Source organism: Calypte anna, chromosome 1 (assembly GCF_003957555.1).
Source record: "Calypte anna isolate BGI_N300 chromosome 1, bCalAnn1_v1.p, whole genome shotgun sequence".
Taxonomy (NCBI): Eukaryota; Metazoa; Chordata; class Aves; order Apodiformes; family Trochilidae; genus Calypte; species Calypte anna.
The window spans coordinates 191107410-191123792 of NC_044244.1; the positions used below are offsets into that span (position 1 = coordinate 191107410).

A 16383-nucleotide genomic window follows, 5' to 3' on the forward strand; every position below is an offset into this window, starting at 1 on the left:
TTGAAAAAAAAACTTTAAAAAACACTGCAATTTATAAACAGAAATGGTGAATAACATTTAGCTCTCATGTATTTTAGTACACTGTTTTCCATTGGAAAGTCATAATTTCTCAGATCCACATGCTTTTTTTAAAAAAATTAAAAATTCCACAAAATGAGACTATTTGATTTTGGTGCTTGTTAGAAGGAAAAACTCATTTCATATTTCAAAGGCTCTTTCATGTTTGTAGACTCGTTATGAAAGTCAAGTCAATAATCCTATTTGTTACTTTTAATACCTGTGATAATATCAGGAAAGATAAATACTCACATACAAATATTTGGAACCTAAGTCACTGTTTTTCACATAGAATTCAAAGCCACAATTCTAACTCTTTTCTGGAAGTATTTATCAGTTATTAGGCTTTTCTGTATGAATTCACATTTATCAGAGACATTCTTTTGAATAAATTCAGTGCTTTAATTCAATCCTTTAAATCAGACTCATCCCAAAATATTTTTATAAATAAGCATTGAGGCTTATCAAAGTGATGCAAGGCTATTGATAATTCCCAATATGTGCACTTCTGTGGAGAAAATTTGTTCTGGGCACTAAACATACTTTTCTCTTACTTTGACCAATTTCTCAGATTATTGAGTTTGTTTTCTTCACTCCTGCTTGGGACAGGTACCCATTTCTGCCCTAGTGAGAAGTGGTACTCCTAAACATTTCACCTTTCTAGTATTTTTTTATTATTATTATTCAAAACTCATGTATGTATTTTTGCATGGGGCTTCAGCTGGTAGGTCAGGCATGCAAAGCATTTTGTGTGCAAAGCCCTGCATGTTGCCTCCCTGCAGCAGGACAAATTCTCAGTCCTGTTACCAGGATTCTACATTCACAAGCCAAGCAGTTCTCATTACTCAAGAGGTGTACATGCAATCTGCAGCTCTTCTATTAGCACATAATTGTGAATAAATTTTCAGTACTCAACTAATTTGTAATCCAAGGAGAAGGATTTAGAACTACACATATTTTAACACATTTCAGCTATATTATGAAAAACATTATCATCCCAAACCAATCTGTATGTATTTTCTGTAGAGTTAATAAAAATCTCTGGGCCGGTATTATAAATCTTTGATTTAATCTTCCTTTTATCATTAGGATCATATTAGATTCAGGTAGTTTTCCCAGTATTTTAATACATGCCTAATCATCCAGTGCACTCTGCATCAGCATGCACTCTAGAAATACTTTATTTTTGTTTAAGTTTTTCTATATGTCACATTATTATTGAAGCTTATCTTCCAACATACAAGAATGAAAAAATGAGTACTTTTATATACTTCAGGAAGCCTGGAACAAAAGCCTTAAAACACTACTAAGACCAAGGAAAAATTTCTAGAACATTTGAGTAATATTTTATATTTAACAAAATAAAATAGAGTAAAAATTAAAAAAAAAAAAGGAGGTAGATTTCTAAATCCTAAAAACCTACTCTCTACATGCAAAAAGGAAGAGCAAGATAGCAAGGAATGATCTGGATATAATTTTAGTTGGTTAGGGAACACAAACTTATAATAAAAATCATGCCTGAAGAGCTTTAAAAACTGTCAAAGCTTGCCTTTTATATGGGGTTTCCTTGGCCATTACAGTTCTTCACATAAAGTTGATTTCTTAGCAGGAAATAATATCTGAAAAGGTTTCATGCTTTCCCTGCACTCTTTTCTTCCTCCTATACCTTTTCCCATTAACTTTTTAGAGCCGAAAAATACAGCAATGCTGACAGTAAGCAGTGATGTGGTAAAAGTGCTGCAGACTTCTCAGGAGAATCAGTGCTACCTCCTGACATTTATCCATAAATGTGCGTCTGTTATACTGCAAGACTATTCTGATTCTGCCCCTTAGGAGTTACCTTTTAAAAGAACAGGGCAGGACTCCTCATTGGGACTTTCACAGTAGTTGCCTCAGCAGCTAGGTATATCCCTGCAAGGCTTTCCTGCACAGAAATTGCCCTGCAAAAGCTAAGTGCAATTGCACAATTTTTTTTTCCACTGTGGTTCTTAAAGAGTCTGCATTGGCTGCATGGAAAAATCTGCTGTCTCTGTACTTCAGCTCATGGCCAACAAGATTACATCATTCATGGGTAACTGGCCTTTTCATGGGTTGAAAAATAATGCAATAGGAATTTTGGTTAAAAGCTACTATATTTCAGTTCTGAGCAGCAATACTGATGTACAGATCTTCAGTTTCCCTCATGTTCCTTATCCATAGTGTGCAGGTTCATCAGCATATGGTTGTTACAATAAAAACTCATTGCAGTTGATGAGCTGTCACTCCCAGTTAAATACTGGATTCTAGTACAACACTTCCTGAACCTTCCTGCAAGGGATTGCACCCCAGCCATTACTTTTTTGCATCTTCTTTGTCCCCATCTCAGAAAAAAAGGAGTGTGCTAATTATCTTCACAGCTTTTCTTGGCAAATTTCTGTCCCCCTGTCATTTCCTGCTAGCCAATGAAAATGTCTGCATTCTTTCAGCCCATTCCTTCAGCCCAAAACAACAGCAGAACAATCACTGAGCAGCTGCATTTTCCAAGGTGCCACATTCACGCTTTCTCACATGCTGACTCTCATGTTTGGGAGTGGTTCCCCATAAATATCTGTCAAGCTAATTCACTGCCTTCTTTCTATTCCAAGCCTTACTTCTCCTGCATGCTTGCAAAGCAAGTTAACAACGAGCTCAGAGGCCTGGTGACAAGGCAGATAAATGTTTAATAAGGACATATACCAGCTAATAAAGAGAAGAAAAGGTGTAAAGCAACAGTCTTCCTCCTTTGGGATACTCCATCTATCAACTGAGATTCATATTTAGGCCTAAATATGCTCCTCTGCTTTGTTTCAGTAGAAGAGATTTAGCCAAAAATTCTAAATCATATGTAGGGGACAGAATATTCTAAACATCTCTCATACCTACTACATTTAATGGCACTGCTCAAACATCATTATTTGCATGTCCAAATATACAAGGGTACAGATCCAAATAATTTGATGTAGAATTTATACTAACTAAATTATCTTTTGACCTAAATATTAGCATCTCTTTGTTCAAGTTCTCAACTACTACTACTATAAAACCACTATATAATTTGTTACTAACAATACAGGGAAGATTAGCATTAAAATTACACAGCAATAGATGCATGAATGTGTTTTTCAATTGTTAGTTTCTTACTGGTTTCCCCACCTTCTATTGCAAGGTCTCAGTCATGCACACAGCCTGACAAATGACTTAGCATAGTACAACGCGCCTAGCTTGGCTTAAGAAAAGTTGTCTCAGTTTACTCCATTTCGTGCATCTCAGGGATTTACCATCAAACTCAAATTTCTCTCTTGGCTCAGCTTTACTTTTCAGAGACTTTGTCCAAACTACCTAAACACCCCAGAGGCCTCATAGCCTCCTGTCTCTACTTCTTCTTAAGCTACTCAAGCCGGACTCTCTTCTGCCTTTCTCAGATGGGGCTTTGCACCTCCACAAAGATCACCTCAGGTCTTTATAGCTCAGCATGAGGAAGGAAGGGGCTTGTCCATAATTCTTATGGCCCTGGAGGATCAGAAAACCTCCAACAGTCACAATATCACTTCAGACTGGTGTTACACCTTCTGCCAAGACTAAAATGTAACACTTAGGGTTGAAATAAGATGGTAGATGATTCATGTGCCAGGAAAAGAACTTGGAAGTTCTGACCATTTTGAAATTTTTTTACCTGAAGACTTGTTTTACTGCCAACATAAAGAACATTAAAATGAAGGTACCAGCAGGTAATGGGTTTGGACATGGCACCCATCCTTCTTTTTACTCAGACATACACTTTGCATTCATCTCTTTTTACACACCACTAAGTGCAGCATTACAACAGGCTGCATCTTCATAGGTCGCAGCATTTTTTTCTTGTCAGAGTTATTCTCAGAAGTGCTTCACACTGACTTCCATAGAAACAAAGTTAAGTTGACAATAAGAACTACTGGAGTTATTTTCCTATGACATTACAATTCTCCATGGACAATAACCTTCCATACATTTCTATGAATGATTTTTCTCCTTATTGTCCTTCTTTTTTTTCTGTTGCAGCTCAGAAGCTGCATTTTCATGACTGAGTTGGATCATGAGTGATACAAAGTCAATCTAACTTTAACAAATTTGCATGAGAATGTAAGCCCAAGAAGCAGAAAAGAAATGAGAAATGCACATCAGGAGCAGAATGAGAACTTCCCCGTATAAGGGCCAACTGGTTTGTCTTTTACCACATTAAATACACAAATCACAATCACGTGGAGGTTGTTTTCCACATTATTTAAAAAAAAAATTCAAATCAATAAGGTGACAGCAGAACTCAGTGTCTGACATCAGTTTCACATGGCCTCTTCTTGAATGACTTAATTACTTCACTGCTTCTAAAAGAATTTCTAAAGCTCTGTGGCATTTAACTCGGAAAAATAATAGACTTGAACTGCACAGCACTTAACTATTGCTACAACCTCCCTCTGTCATGGCAGAGTACGAGGAAGCCTGTTCCAGCCCATCAGTCAGTAAAAAGCAAAATGAGCTGTTAGTTCCGAGTTAGAATGAGTAACAGAATAGTTGAAAGATGTTTCAGGTGATAACCACATACTCCCACAACCTCTATTAATGAAATATTCTTTGTGAGGTGGGTTTTTTTTTGGTTTTTGTTTGTTTGGTTTGGAGTTTTTTTGTTTGTTTGGTTGGTTTTTTTTGTTTTGGTTTTTTTTTGGGGGGGGTGTTTTTGTTTGTTTGGGTTTTTGTCGTTTTGTGGGGGTTTTGTAGTTTTTTTGTTTTTTTTCTTACAGGTTTAAGGGAGCCATATTGCTCAGCTGTTAAGGAATATAATTTACATTAACAAAGCTCTAATGTGCAAAGAAGACAACTGACACAAGTCCAGCCTACAGTGCTTTCCACTCTCTTCAAGGATTTTGCCCAATTAAAGACATCAAGTTTCAGTCACATAGGATTGTTTTCCTGCTTCAGAGAAAACCTAAATCAAAACACATCATCCCAGAAACCTATGATAATTCTTCTATTAACCATAAGAAATGTTGCTTATCAGTAAATACAGAGGAAGAGTAGTCACCGTGTATGTCTTAGTGGATGAAGCATCCAAGTACATTCATAAAAGAAAATAAAATTTCATGACCATTGCTGTCTTTATGACCTCTCACTTGTTGCTGTTTCTTTGTGGAAAGTGTTATGTTTGGGGGAGAGAAGAAAGGAAAAGGCTACACAGCTGCAAAATACTGCAAACTTCTGAACAAAAGTTATAGAGAAAAAATGGTTAATTAGCTAATAAATAACCCAATCTGTGATTTGTTATCTTTCAATAATTCTTTCTCTTCTGCTCCCCTATACAATTTTGACAATTTAAGGAGACTTTGCCAAGCCATATGTTCTTAAGAAGTAGAGTTTTATGTATTAAAGAAAATAAACACTGCCTATAATATTTAATGTTGTACCTAAATTACTTATGAATTTATCTCTCTATGTTTGTTGTTTGTTTTTTTTTTCCTACAGGCTTCCTACCTCTACTCTGCTGTTCACAGACAAATTTCTCTCTCACATGTCTTACAGATGGCTTTAAAGTATGAGTTGCTACCTTAATTTGCAGGTTTTGTCAGAGCAAGTGTAGTCAAGAGAAAGCTCACAGAACGATGCCTGAGTCATTTCCAAATACATGGTATATTTTCTTCTGTCTTCCTTTATTACAACTTCAAGACCCCATCAACTTTGTTACTTGTTATTCTTTTAAAAGTTGTCCGTTTAATTTTACTATGGGAGTTCTCCTTCAGCTATTAAGCGTCGTAACAATCTATATGTTCATTAAATCTTTGCTTTTTTTAAAGCAATGCTGGGTTTCTCTTGTTTATGCAAAATTTCAACATGCTTTAATACAAAGGTAGGTTATATCTGAAATCCATGTGCATTTGGTATGCTTTTGACAGATTTTCAGAATTTGACATATGTGCATCAAAATCCTGAAGCTTTTCAGTTTTGGCTGATGCAGGCAGGGAACCTTCTCACTCTGCGTAAGAACAGCAAACTTCTCTGATAGTTGTGTTGGCTTATAAATAATGCTATTTTTGTTAATAAGGGGATTTACTTAGTTTTGCTTTCAAGTCTTCTAATGCAGCACCTTCCTGCAAGTAAATGCTGTTGTGATGAAATTTTACTTCATAAATTACTTTTGAGTTTATTTTATATGTGGAAAACCATGTTACTTAATTTAACTAATGTTCTGTGCTGAGACACATAATTTGAAACTTTCCTTTTTTATATACTTTTTAGAAAGTTCTTAAATCCCTACATATTTGTTTTAATTTTTCACATTCTTTAAACATTCTTATAAAAAGTAAAATATGAAACTAATACTTGTTTTCTACAAGTAGTCAAATGAGTTTGGCTGAAATACTCAGCAAAGTATTGTTACTGTTATGTCCAAACCCACTCTCTGGGTACTCTTTTAATAATGAAAATCAGCAATACCTGGGTCCTGACTAAAGCTGCTACCACTTTTGTCTCCTGTTAGTGTACTTCCCTCAGGATACTACCATTTCAGATGAAAACACCCACCACCTTCTCTCATGAGACAGTAAAAAAAAAACCAACAAAAAAAGAAAACCCAAAACTTCCATAATCCACGTTCATCCTTGTTCTGCACTACTGCAATATTAGGTTTCTCCAAGAACTACTCAGCAGGATGAGTGTGTGCTGAGAATGAGTCAAGCTTAGAAAACTGTGAGGAATTAATTTTTTTTGGCAGGAGGCACTGAAAAAAATACTAAGGGCTGTGGGGCATGAACAATGATTCTACAAATGAGACGAATGATTGAAAACTCTGATCCTAATTGACAGTCATGGGAGGAGTAATACGGACTGGGATTTGCTGTTGCTCTGAAATAGTTCTCCAAAAGCTTTTACTCTGTGATAAAGCAGATAAGATTACTCTGGCACCTAGGATGGTTATATGCAGGCAATACTTCTAGATATACCAAGCCTAAGAAGAGGATGATTATCTGAAGTTTCTGGAAAGATCAGTGGGTGCTAAGTACTTCTGCAGACATTTTTCAAGATTTTTTTCCCACAAATGACTTCTCAATTAAAAAATACAACTCTCTCTTTTAGCCATTTGACAGTGAAGTGATATGATTTGAAGCATTTTTTCTACCTTTGACTCAGTCATGCTTAGTTCATTGACACATATATAGTGGGGGTGTTTTACTCATCACTCAATAATGCCCAGATCAACAGCACTCAGTCACGTTGCCAACAGAAGCTTAACAAGTTAATGCCTCATCCCACTGAAATGAACAGGTGATTTTATAATATGCAAAACACATCCATCTAATTAAGGATTTTGATAGAAAGTGTTTTTTAAATGCACCTACTCAGAGCTCTGTGACAAGACAGGATTCTGCTGTGCTATTCTTTCACAGTCTGACATTTATACTAGCACTGTTTTATATTCTGAAAAAATAGTGATACATGCTAAATAACCAAACCATTTCTTGCCATACAGTATGTGGCCCTTTGGCCATCTGCCATTTCAACACTAGACCTTTCTAATCCTGTACATCTAATCCCATACTTAAACTTCAATCATTGCAACAGTGTTTTCAGGTATTTGCAGGAGGTATAATATACTGTGCTTTTCTTCTAACGTTTTTTATCCAAAGCTCAAGTTTCTAAAGCCTAAGCATCAAAGCCACATTTCTGTCTCATTCAAAGAACAAGAACATTTGCATATTTATCAGAGTGCTGTTGAACTCTTTTGTACTTTTAGATCTACTCAAGAGTAACATAATTCATGAAATTCTCACTTCTCCCACGTATGCTGGCACATTCCCTAGAGTCAGAGTTTTAATACTCCATAGTTATATTATGCTCCATATGGTACAGATTTTCATCTCTCATGGTGCCATTTGTTGTTTTCAAGCCCCTGATCAGGTTCAGCACATTCATTACAAAATCACAATACACACAGCTACAACTACCTCGTAATGCTTACTCTCACTTGCACAAAGCAGAGGAATTTTGGGCTCAGATCTGCTCAGATGAAGTAGAGCATTCAGGACGGAGAATTTTTAAAAGGATCCAGTAGATTTGGTTTTTCATAATACATTTGAAATCCACAATGCTGTAAAACAGCAAATTTTTCAAGGAATGAAACCACTACCAAAGTAAAGCAATTTCATGAAAAAATGTTACTGCTTCCTCTATCAGAATTCGATGTATGGAGACTATGTATAAAGATAGATGTGAACTCTCTTGGGGTTTGGTTTTCACTATTGTGTTTCTTCTAAACTCTCATTTACAGCTTCTGAGCTGTGACAAACATATATCACAGAGTGCTAAGGCATTGGAAGGGACCTCTGAGGATCATCGAATCCAAACCCCCTGCCAGAGTAGGATCCTCTAGAGCTGGTTTGAGAGGAATATATCCAGGTGGGTCTTGAATGTTTCCAGGAATGGCAACTCCACAACTCCTGTGGGCAATCTATTCCATTGCTGTGTTACCCTCAGAGTGAAGAAGTACTTTCTCAAATTTAATTTAAATCTCTTATGTGCCAGTTTGTGTCCACTACCCCTTGTTCTGTCACTGGACACCACAGAGAAGAGTTGTGACCCATCCTCCTGACACCCACATTTAAGATATCAAAGTTTATAAGATCCCCCCTCAGCCTCCTTTTCTCTAAGCTAAGCATGGCAATCTCTTTTAGCCTTTCCACATAGGGCAGATGCTCCAGTCCCTTAATCATCTTTGTGGCCCTGTGCTGGACTCTTTCCAGTAGTTCTCTGTCCTTCTTGAACTGAAATACCTACTTTTTTTCACCAAAGTGTTTCTCATCCTACTGCAGTATACTCTGCAGGGATATTCTTCCCCAGCATCATGGGAGCACTGTGACCTTGTGTAGTCCATCTCGTACAGAAAACCTAGGCAATGTGTGTCCTCTTCTTGTTAGCTACATAAGATGAAAGCAAACAAGTGATACAGAAAACAGTCTGAGGAGTAGCTGAAAAGTGTCATGGGAAAAAACTAAATAGCCAAAATACTTCACCAAATTCAGGTGCATGTTCTTTGGAGGAGGGAAATGGTTCTTGGGGAGTCAAAGGTTTCACTTAACTTGAAAAAAAACCTGTCTTTCTCATATTGTGTCACTCCAGGCTAGCACTAGACTGCTCATCAAGCAGATGCTGAGAGCTTTCTGAACTCCCAGGACTACACAATCAAAAGTGAAAAAATCAGATCAAGGAAAGGAAGGCACCTACTAAGTGATAATAGTACTAGATGTAAAAGGGGTGGGAAATGGGGAGTGGGAAACAAGAGGAGTAAGAATAGGAACTGAAAGCATAGAGAAATTTATTCAAGTGACAGGCAACTTTTAAAACTTTGACATGATCATCCCAATGCAGCTAGCTGCAGAAAGGGATAAAAATTAAAACATGTATAAATGTAACTGACAGAAGTAGACAGCCACATTCTGTACAAGGACTTAAGAATCAGAAACCTGATTTTTCTGAAGCTATGGAAACCAACAGGGTTTCACCACATAGTGCTAGCAATTAAAAGAAAAGAAGAAAAATCCTACCGATTACTTTATCTCCTTTCTAAAGGATGACACATCTCATCCCTTTCTCCCAATAACTCAGTGCTGTGAAAACCCCAGTGGGTGTCTTTAGACTGTGTGGAAGCTCCTAGTTTAAAGCAGTTTGTGGCTCTGAATCTTTGTGTTGAAAAACTGCTGTGTACATAATTGGCTTTACCTGGACAGATCACAGAGTCACTACAGGATTGCTTTGTAAGGCACTTAGGGGAGCTGGAGACTGCTGAAGTATTAAAGGTGCTGGAATAAGCCCACATTCTAAGATACTGTCTAAGCCATTGTTCTTTTCCATTTAACTGTCATATTTACAGATATGAAATGAGTACATGCAGTTCTGATGATTTTTTTTTTTAGCATATTCTTAACATATTATAGCCCAGAATTTTCTTGGTGTATATTTCTTTACTGAGATGCCTATTTGCTTGTTTGTAGATTAAAATTCTGGAACATTTCTATCCATTATAAGATTACAGTAACTTTTTCTTTCCAACTCTTATTCAATCGTGCATAAAGGGAAATACATGAGTAAAACTCTGTATTTTCCCTCTGTATTCAAAATCTTGAGCTCCGGGGCATGTAATCTGGAAGAAAAAGCTAAACTATTAATGAACAAAAAGGCCTTTAAGGCTTTCAAGCCCAAGCACAAGTCCTAGAGGCAAATAACTCAGGATTCTTGTTATTGCATTACTTACTTTGCCATCATTGCTAAACACACAGAGCATTACCTTCTCTTTTCATATAAACTAAAGTAAACTTTTGAAACACTTTCTTATTTTCAGTAACACTTAAGACTTTTCCATGGCCCATGATGCTTAACTATAGATTAAACTGAGAAGAAATGCAATGAAGAGTAAATAACAAAATGCATTTAACTCTTTGTTTTTCACAGACACACATGTGAATATATTTTTTCTGAATTTTGTGCTGACGTTGGTTTATTGTAACATTTTATTTCAGTGTCCATTTTGTTTCTTATTCTGATATACCTGCCTGGCTATGTGGGCATGTGACAAAAAAAAAATCAAAAACAAACCAGTAGCTTGGACTAGAAGACCTCTACAAATTCCGTACAGATTGAATTGTTCTCTGTTTCTATGAAATACCATTGTCACAAATAGAAAGCAAGTAGCAAAATCTTCAAAATCTATTGGCAGTCTAGGAATAGTTCTGTCTCTAAAACTTCCCTTCTGAATTTTATCTTAACAATTGCATGTTATTTAAGAATTTGGCATGGATATATCCCTACAAAAATTCTATTTCCAAGATTTGCTCAAGTGCAAAGGCACAACGAAAGAGTGTTAAAAAGGAAGAAAGAAAAAGAACGGGAACAGAAAAACCAGCAGGTTGGTGATGAGGAACTCAGAGCTGCAAATCCTGGACCAAACTACTGTTCTGGAACAGGCACCAGTGAGGTTTGCATTTCAAAGGTGTGCCTTAATCACCATGCACACTATCTCTGATCTAATGTATATAAAATCATATACTCAATGTGGAACAGGTCCAACAAGAGAAAGACACACCTCAGCAAAGCTGGGCATTCATCACCCACAAATCCCTGCTATACATCAATCAAAGGAGGCACGTCAATCCCATTTTCCCACGCCCTGGATAAGTATTTTTATGGTGATTGTGAATCCTTTTTCTTTTCACTTTATATATTTGCTGCATGAAAAGTTGTGAAATATATCAAATTTGGTGACATAATGTTTCACATCCAACTCTCACCCTGTCATCAGTGATTTACAGCCAAAGGCAGAATGAAGTAGGAGTTACCATGGCTGGTAACTTGTCTGGCTTTTCCCAAGACTCCTGGGAATTCACTACAGAGATAATAGGTATTACCTCCAAAATATTTAACACAGGGAACCTGTATTATTCATATTAATACATATTAAATGTTTATTTGTTATATTTTTCCAATTTCTTCAAAATAATATTCAAAGCTCCAGTTCAATTTTTTGCCCATTCCTGATCTCAAGTCAAACATCTATCAATTCCTATAGCTCTTCTACAGTACACAATCCCTATAGTGTGCAAAATCCAGTGACTCCATTCTGCATCCATGCAAAAGTTAAGGACAGACATTTGTTACTCAGAAACTGGATGGAAACATGTAAACATAATCAAAGGATTTTCTCCACTGAACAACATTTTGGACACAGGAAGCCTGTGGGATGTACTGTCATATTGTAATACAAGAACTGGCCCAAATATCCAGGATGTGAATTCTCTGGTTTTAAGCCAAAGCTGACACCCAGTTTTAGAGTAAAAGCAACTGGTGCTGAGTTAACAAATAGCTTTCCAGCAGACACATGAAATGGCTCATCCTAAGAGAATAGGAGTTAAAAAGATGTTTGTGTTCTCAGTTATAAGATGTAGGGGGGATACCTGATCAGGGAAAGAGGGGAGAGTTGCTATCAAGCAAGTTCAGTGCTTGCCTCAGCTGTCTCTGCTTCAACATCCAAAATGATACAGAGTTTTGGTGTATATCAAGGATATACAATATTTCCATAAAGTAAAGTGAAAATCCTTAATTTCTGAGGAATTTGGGATTACAGGGTGGTGGGAGAGGGAAGTGGAACATATCCTGACCCTTTTAAAAGATAAATTTAGGTGGAACATTTAGCAGTACAGCTAATAGCATCTCACAGGATCTTGATGCACGTGAATCTCCCTCAGGTCTTTCACTCTTGCAGCCACTTCCATAAGTAACTATTTATAAGGTTTAAAAACATTTTCTCCTACAACATGGAGACAGGACAACAGCACACAATGATGGGCATCTATTAGCCTGTCCTTTTCACCTGTTCAAGGTTTACAAATGTGTCATGGGCTTCTCTTGTTTTGAATTATTACAGCTGTATGCATCAGTATAAAGGGGATAATACATAACACATTGAATGATTTAACTCTTTTAAGCCACAGAGATAAAGAAGTGAGAAATCATTTTATAGTTATATGGCTATACAGAGATTATAAATTTTAATTCTGCTTAAGAATTAATACAGTGACACAGAACACTGAGTGAATTTCATTCAATGTTGAATTCATTTACAAAAATACTAATATTCTGCTATGTGCATGACAATATAACAAATGACTAGAAGGAAGTTCTCTGTAGAATTCAAAATATACTAGCAACACAAGAAATGTCAAAACAATAAGAGGATTTTGGATAATATAATAGAAACATCTGAAGCTTTTGAAATTGAATTAAAGTTTTGCATTTGACTCTACTAGAGAATATTTCAACTTGAGCCTCGAGCAACTGTTAGATCTGTGCCAAAAGCTGCAACACAATACTGAGATTTTATAGACATAATTTTACATGTAAATCAATATTACTGTAGATAAATTGAATGCTTGAGCAGATAGATTAAAAAAATCTGGCTTGACCCTTTCTAAAAAGCCTGGTTTTACAAATGCCCCATATTTGAGACTACACCATCACCTGTGCCGAAACCAAGAAAAAATAGGACATGTTTGGCATCACTGCCCACCCTCTGTTCTCCCAAAGTGCTCAACATTCATTTTGAGACAAGAAGCTTACAGAGTTTTGTTTCATTTTGATTCGAACGCTTCTACAATAAACGTTTTTAGTATTTTTAAGAAGTTATTTTCCTGTCAAACAATAACGAACACAGAGCGCTTAGGTAAAACTGAGCAAACAGATGTAACCAACCCACTTAATCACTTCACTAAGAAATGGCTTTGTAAAATTATTGGCTTACAAGAAGCAATTAATTTTTTCCCACTCTTACCCTGGCTGCCCACGATGGTTCCTAATTATTTGGATTTTTTCTTTTAAAATTGTCAGCACAAAGATGAAAATCATTATCACAGGTAACAAAACCATTTTCTTTCCAACAAAGTAGCATGGCATTCATAGAGTAGCAAGTCAGGCAGCTTTATTAGCAGCCTTTGGACTACACAGCCAGGAAAACAAGAAAATTTCCAATCTAAACCGAAGTTTGTTCTAAATTAGCTGTAACTGAATATTTCTGTGTGAGTCATCCACAGAGAGTGAACCCACAGCACAGACAGAACAAGTGCTAGGAATAGCAAATTTCAAAGTGTACAGTGTTTATCCACCATCTGTTCAAGTTTCCCATAACTATATTTCATAAAAGTTTTCAAATTTAAACTTACTGTGTTCACTTATGAAATAATATAAAATGTGAGACTTGCTTTCCTTTAATTTAAATGCAAACATCTCCAAATGGGACATTCAAGTGAAAGGGGGATTTATTTTTTGTTGGGCAAATAACATTAAAAGGCAAGAATATGAGCACATAGAAACATGATTAGACCCCTAATTATGATACCCTAGTGAACATAGATTTCCTTAAGATTCCATACACAGCTCAGTCACTATGTCCTGGTTTGGTCTAGGACAGATTTAATTTTCTGTCTTGTATTTTTGTGTTCAGCTAAGTCTTTTGTAGTGTATATAGCTTCTGAAATTAACAGCAAGTCTCTCAGTTAGTGTCTTCTTCTAGGACTGCTAATGCTCGATGTTTCCAGTTACTGCTACAGAATGGTATGTAGAACCAAGGCCATTGCTCAGTTCTGAGGAAGATCTTGGGCTCTGGAAAGATAAAAGAAGTAAAGAGGTCACACCTGCAATCCTCCATTAGGGAGGAGCAGACAAGATAAATGACCAAAACTGACCAGAGTATTCCATCCCATACATGCCATACTCAGTATAAATTTGAGGGATCATGAGGGTCAGAGCCCTTCTGCCCTCTTCCTTCTTCCTTCCTTTGGCCTTTCTCCTTCACCTGTCTCTGTTCACTTCAGCATCCTGGGAGATTCCGTCTGTTTGTCTGCCTTTGGTCCTGATCTATAGCAGCCTGAATGCCTTTGTTCCTGCCTCCAGCTCCTGACTGCTGCTGACCCCAGAAGTCCAGTCCAGACTTTCCCAGGTCTGCCCTGGAGCCTTGGTGGTGATGTGAGCATTAATGGGGGAAATGTATCGATTTTCTGTATATTTGTATATATTTAATAATTTTTTTCCTTTTTATTTTTAGTTTCATTAGACCTGTGTAGTTTAGTTTCCAACCCATCAGTCTCTCTCCCTCATTCTCTCTCCTTTCTTTATCAGGGAAGGGAATTAATAGAGCATCTGTCATTCAGTTAATTGCCAGCCCAATGTTAAACCATGACACACTACAAATAGATGAAAATACCTCTATTTCTCAGCTTTGCACAGTATAATAAATTATATTAAATTCAGATATATTAAAACTGGTCACAAAATAGACTCCCTGTTGAAAAGTAAGAGATTAATTTAAATTAGTAAGTTGTACTGATTCAACTTGAATGCTGTATTTCTGGAAAGCTTCTCTCTTGCCCACTAGCTGAAGATCCAGTAAGCCAGCTTTTCAAAAGAGTCAGTCTGAAAGTTATAGGCTCATGAGAATACTTAAATCATTAACAGTGTTTCCTATCAGAAATGTGGCCAGGGAATACTGTAGTGCAAAAAGGAACAAACTGGTGTTTACAGAGTTTCCACAGCTGTGGTTGAATCTTCAGTGGAATTCCTTAATGGTATTCCAAATTCAGGAATGAAACCTGTACATATTTACTCCACATGTACTTCTGCCAAGAATAATAATTTTTTTTCACAGGTAAAATATTCTGTATCAGACTTCTGCATTGAATATAATTTTTCATATACACAACATCCCACTCTACTCTCAGTAGTAGGACAAATTCATGATTAAATAGTATTGAACAGTAGCATACAGTTAGTATTCACCTCTGTTACATTTTCCTTAAGAAAGGTTTCACAAAATTTTTACCATCTCCCCAGAGATTAGAAAGACTACGGTGTTGACTTAATCAGTTCATTCTTCCTTGTAATGCCTGCAACTACTTTAATTTTTAGTTTATAGCAAAATAATTGACTCCTGGATAATAGTTCTAACATGAAAAATCAGAAGATGAGTTCACCTGAGCTTGCTTCTATTATGCTTGTTCTCAGAACACTTTCACAGATTATTTTACACTCTTTTTTTTTTTTCCTGTAGAAGTTATTTCAGTTTGATTTAGAAGCTAAAATTCCATTTTGCTTTTAATCCCTTCAGCTCTTTCTCAGTGTCTGAAGTCTTATAGAAATCTTATCTGACCATTGTGGAAGTCATTTAGTGCTTAAGATTTTAGTTTTGTATTTTGTCCTTTCAAGTAATACCTAGAAAGACATCCTGTCTTCATGGGGTTCTTTTTTGCCTTAGCATTAGTGCCCCTACCTACCATTAAAACACTCACTCTTGTGGAAGATAAATTGGTCTTCTGAGCAAATTACCAAAGATGACAGAATTATGATTTTCCTCTTAAGGTTTAAAAAACTCATAGTGATGATAACCAAAATAATAGGCAGTCTTTCTCTCAGATGGTACAGCTGACACCAGAATGCATCCTATGCACCTACAACTGTTCAGTGTGAGCTTACCTTTTCAGAAAACTTTCTCCTTTGTTCAGCTTCTTTTCAAAAGAAGGAAGAGCAGTTGTTAGAGTTATTCCAAAGGAAACCCTCTGGGGGAGGACAATGGATGAGATAGGATGTACCAGCACATTCTCCATCTCTCTTCTCACAGGATTGCTGCTTTTCCCATTACAAGGTAAGTATCCCATGTCCAAAATACTGGCTCACATTCTGCTTTTATAGTTTAAAAATGGCTTGTGGGATCTATTGGTACCTTCCATGAGTTTTTGCAGTAGAGGC

The 16383-nt window shown here is 36.5% G+C and overlaps 1 protein-coding gene across 1 annotated transcript in view; it reads right to left on the reverse strand.

Annotated features, from left to right (window-relative positions):
- DLG2 (discs large MAGUK scaffold protein 2) overlaps positions 1–16383 on the reverse strand; it is a 967325-nt gene that overhangs the window by 333340 nt on the left and 617602 nt on the right.